The following is a 5,599-nucleotide window of genomic DNA, read 5'->3' on the forward strand; positions in this document are numbered from 1 at the left end:
ATGCCACTCATCTGAAACTCAAAATAACAAGAAACTACTCATCTTAAGCATGAAATCATAGAGAGGAAAATCATGCCTGTCTGTGTTGAATAGAATGTCCTCACTCCTCCCTCATTTCTGCTGAAAAATGCTATTCACCAGTCAAGACATTTCTTGAATATTGGCTTCTCCATAAAATCTGTTTTATTTACTTCATTTATTCCTCTAAACTTCTCTACACCACTGACTTAGCACCTAATTTTGTGCTTTATCTTTTGCATTAAAAAGATTTATTGGGGACTTAATACATGCCAGGCAATGTATGTACTGGAGACAGAGCAGAGAATGAAGGAGACTGAATAAACAAACAAAAAATTGGTTCAGAAGGCCAACTCTTCCCTCTGTTCTGCTCTCTTCTAACTAGATTGAGCAGAGAACACCATACACTTTTACAGTATGTCCCACTGGGCCTAGCACCGTGTTTCTGCAAGTCTTTTCTCTCCTCCATATTAAGTTAATGCTTATATTTTAATGTGCTGATTTCCAAAAATTTATACCACATCTTGAATTTCTCAAAACTCTCCCATGTATTACTTTAAATGTTTTCTTTTAAAAAAAGCTTAGTTAAAAAAAGTATCCCCACTGATTAATATGAAATTGATAGTGGCACAAAGATAGAATCACTATACTAACTTCAAGACTGATTAGATTGTCTCTATACTTTCATAATGCCTCGTTCTTTCCTCTGAAATACTTAACATACTTACTATTATTTAATTTATTACTTGTAAGGGTTTGCTCAATATCCGTTTTCACTGTCAAACTGTAAGCTCCATGAGGGCAAAGGTCACATTTGCCTTGCTCCCTACTAGATCCACAGAACCTATGATAGTGTGAAGCAAGTAGTAGGCACAGGTAAATATTTATTGCACTATATAAAGATCAAGATTTATAGAAATACTAGACCAAAATATAATTCACATCTTTCTTGAGTAGCTTTTACAGTTAATGAGACCTCTGCTATTATCCCAGATATAATTTGGAAAATTATCCTGATTCAATCATTAAATTCAAAAAGCCTCCTTGGACTATTCTCTTTCTGGCCCGAAGCTATCTGACTGCTTTTTTTTTTCCTGATCTAATCAGATGACCGTCATCAAACTTGCTATAGCCTAAACTGACTGCACATTTGGTCACAAATATTTTCCCCTCATAATCTCGTGTCCTTTTGGAAAGAGCCTACCCTGCCCATCACACTGCTGAGATGACAAAACAGCTTCCTCTCACTTGCCTCCAATAAGTATCAGTAATTATCCCCACAGAAAGGATTTTCTTATTGAAACAGAAGTTTTAACAACTTTTATCACAACATTAGTTCATTCCATCTTCTTCTTTCTCCTGAACAAATTTTAAATATGTTAAATATAACCATTTAAGTATATGTCGATGGTAGTACTACAAAGTCCCTATTGACTGGCTCTTAAGCGGGAGCCCCAGGCAACAGTGACCTTTCTGAAGGATTTGCTGCCAATAGAGTGTATAGATATCCATTGGCCCAATAGTTGAAAGCAAGAGACCAGCAGATGTCACTGGCACACAGCTTTTAAAATGATGTGTCCAATGGAAAATGCTGTTCCTTCATTTGTGTTCATAAGATCCTGTCATCAAGATGTGTACAGCCCCTGGAAAGCAAATCCTACATACGGGTACATTAGAGAGCAAATTTAGCGTATAATTGAAGGTCATACAGAGCAATATGGACGAACTTCAGCGTTCAGCCAGTAGAAAGAGATCAGAGGCACCAGCCATAGCTGGTAACATCTCTCAAAGCGAGAAGAGCATTGGAAGATGGGTAGAATTTAGATGAAATGAAGAAAGGAGGGAAGAAAGCAGGAACATTCTAAGCATCAGAAAGAACTGTAGCAAAGACTAAAACAAGGAAATGGTATGGTGGATTTGGAAGTCATGAAAACACCAGTATCTGGAGCAGAAGGTTCTCAGGAGAGAGCAGCAGAACAGGCAGGTTGCTGCCAGAAGTGTTCTCTAGAAGTGTTTTCTTGTAGTGCCAAGATTCTTTTGTGTGTTTTAAGATTAACATCTTCTATGAATATTAAATATCTTTCACTTCTTTCTTTTTTTTTTTTAAAGATTTTATTTATTTAATTTTTTTCCCCCCAAAGCCCCAGTAGATAGTTGTATGTCATAGCTGCACATCCTTCTAGTTGATGTATGTGGGACACGGCCTCAGCATGGCCAGACATGCGGTGCGTCGGTGCACGCCCGGGATCCGAACCCGGGCCGCCAGCAGCGGAGCGCGCACACTTAACCACTAAGCCACGGGGCCGGCCCTCTTTTTTTTTTTTCGCAGAAACTTATTTAAAAACCTTTTAAAGATCATAGAGCTACATGAACTCAGTGTTGTCATTTGTTAAAAAGGATCAATATCATGGGCTCTTTAAAAAAGGAGAGTTTCAACCTGGTGGTGGTTAATGCTATATATTGATCGATGTACTTTCCTGGTTGCTGAGGAACTTGGAGGGCCATCTGTGACCATTTTTACTAGCATATTTGGAATTATGAATTTCAGGCTACCTGAGCCTATGTCTTAAGTTCCAGCATTCTACTCCAGATCGCATGGATGTCTGGGGCCCAGTGAAGAACTCAGTGATGCTCTTCATTTCTACCTTGAGGAAATGGTATATCCACACTCAGTTTGACAACACTATCAGGGAACATTTCCCAGGAGGTTCTAGGCCAGTGTTATTTCATCTTCAACTGAAAGCAGAGCTGTGGTTTGTTAATTCTGACTTTGCCTATGATTTTGCCTGGCCCCTGCTTCCCAATACTGTTTATATTGCAGGTTTAATGGCCAAACCTGTTGAACTAGTACCAGAAGTAAGTAAAACCTTTGTGCTCCATTTAGACTTGAAGAATCACATTCATGATTGTGCCTTTAGTGCAGAGGTGGCATTTGCTCAGACATAGGGTAAATATAGAATTTACATTTTTAAAGAAATTGCTAAACAGTTCTCCAAGGTGATTGTACCATTTTATACTACCACCTGCAACATACCAGGGTTTCTGTTACTCTGCATCCTTGTCAACATTTGGTGTTGTCAGTCTTTTTAATTTTAGCCATTCTAGTGAGTAGGAAATGGTACCTCTAGTTTCAATTTTTATTTCCTTGATGTCCAATGATATTAAACATTTTTTCAAGTATTAATAGCCATTCTTATATCTTCTTCTGTGAAGCGTATGTTCATCTTTAGCCCATTTTTACTTAGGTTGTTTGTTGTTTTATTATAGATTTGTGAAGTGCTTTATGTATTTTGGAAATATCCTTTTGTCAGATATATGCATTGTGAATACTTTTCCCAGTCGCAAATTGCCTATTCATTTTCTTACTAGTGTCTTTTGATGAACAGAAACATTCACATTTGATGAAGCCTGGTTTATCAATTTTTTTGTTTTATGATCTAAGAAATCTTTGCCTCTTTTCAGGGAATAAGGATATTCTCCTATGCTTTCTTTTTCTACAGGCTTTATAGTTCTGGATTTTACATTTAGGCCTATGATCCATCTTGAATTAATTTTTGTCTATAGATGTTTTAGGGGTCTGTGATTTTTTAAAAAGCACACAGGTATTCAATTGTTCTTTTGTCTTCAGAGCAGCCTGCTGGGATTCTGTTTTGGGATGTGTTGAATCTATAGATCAATTTTGGGAGAATAAAGATATAAACAATATTGAGCTTTCAGATCCATTAACACGATACATCTTTCCATTTATTTAGATTCTCTTCAATTTCTCTCAATAATGCTTTGTAGTTTTTAGTGTAGAGGTCATGGGCATTTTTTGTTAGATTTAATCCTAGGCATGTGAAGTTTTTGGATTTCTCAGATTTCCAGTCAATTTTGCTGTTATATAGAAATACAATTGATTTTTATATATCAACCTTGAGTCCTACAATTTTAATAAATTCACTTATTACTTCTGTTGGGTTATTTTGTGGCTTCCATAGCGTTTTCTGTATAGACAATGGTGTATCCTCCAAATAACAACAGTTTTCTTCTTCCTTTCCAAAAATTATTTCTTTTATTTATTTTTCTTGTTTTATTGTACTGGCTAGAGTTTCTACAATGAGGTAGAATAAAAGTGGTGAGAGCAGATATCTCTGCTTTGTTTCTATCTTAGGTGGAAAGAGTTCAATGTTTTACCATTAAGTATGATTATAGATCAAGATTTTTTTTAATACATGCCTTTCATCACATTGAAGAAATTACTTCCTATTCCTGGTTACGCTGAGGATTTTTATAATAAAAGGGTATTGAATTTTGTCAAAGAATTTTTCTGCATCTATTGAGGAGATCACAAGACATTTCCTTTTTATTCTATAATAGTGAATTATAATGATTCATTCTTGACTGTTAAATTGACCTTGCAATCCTTGGATAAAAGGATTCATCATGATATGTTATCTTTTCTATATATTGCTGCATTTCATTTTAAAATATTTTAAAGGATCTATAAATGATATTGATCTATGATTTTCTTTTCTTAAATGTCTTTTTTAGGTTTTCGTATCAGAGATAAGCTGGCCTTGTAAAACTTGATTGAAATTTTACCCTCCTCTTGTATTTTATAAAAGAGGTTATGTATGATTGGTATTATTTATTTCTTAAATATTTGATAAAATTCACCAGAGAAGTCATCTAGGCTTGCAGATTTCTTTTTGGAAACATTTTTGATTCTGAATTCAATTTTTCTAAACATATTTAAAATTTAAATTAGTTATATAAATTAGCAATTTAAAGCTATTTAAAATTTCTAATGCTTCTAGTGTCAGTTTTGATAAGTTGTGTTCTTTCAAAGAATTTACTCACTTCACCTAATTGTTAAATTTATTGGCAAAAAGTTGTTCAGAATATTCACTTATTATTCTTTTAATTTCTGTACAATTCCCATAGTGATGTACCTTCTTTGATTCTTGATATTGATAATTTATATTTTTCCCTTTTATTCCTTCTTGTTCTTTCTAGAATTTTATCAATTTTATTTATATTTTTATGGAGGCAACTTTTGACTTCATTGATTTCTTCTGTTATTTCCTATTTTCATGGATTTCCAGTCATATTTTTATTATTTTCTTTCTTTAAGTACTTTGGGGTTAATTTTTTTCTTGCATTTAAGGTGGAAATTTAGATAGCTGATTTTATACATTTCTTAGTTTTAACATGGGCATTTAAAGTTATCAATTTCTTTTAACTGTATCCTACAGATTTTGATATGTTGTGTTTTCATTATCATTTACTTTGAAATATGTTCTTATTTTCCTTATGATTTTTTGTTTGACACATGGGTTAGTTAAAAGTGTGTTGTTTAATTTCCAAATATTTGGGAATTTTCCAGGTATCTTATCATTAATTTCTAATTTAATACAGTTTGGTCACAGAACATACTCTATATGATTTCAGACCTCTGAGATATATTGAGACTTGTTTTATGGCCCAGCACATGTTCTATCTAGGTGAATGTTTTATGTGCATTTGAAAGTTATTTGTATTCTGATTTACTAAGGATAGTGTTCTGTAAATGTCAGGTCAAATTGAGTGATAATATTAT

The 5,599-nt window shown here is 34.0% G+C and overlaps 1 pseudogene; it reads left to right on the top strand.

Moving 5' to 3' along the window:
• Window positions 1-1,735: 1,735 nt before the first annotated feature.
• LOC131418941 (UDP-glucuronosyltransferase 3A1-like) lies at window positions 1,736-3,169 on the top strand (annotated as a pseudogene).
• The last annotated feature ends 2,430 nt before the right edge of the window (window positions 3,170-5,599 follow it).

This window comes from Diceros bicornis, chromosome 20 (assembly GCF_020826845.1).
Source record: "Diceros bicornis minor isolate mBicDic1 chromosome 20, mDicBic1.mat.cur, whole genome shotgun sequence".
Classification (NCBI taxonomy): domain Eukaryota; kingdom Metazoa; phylum Chordata; class Mammalia; order Perissodactyla; family Rhinocerotidae; genus Diceros; species Diceros bicornis.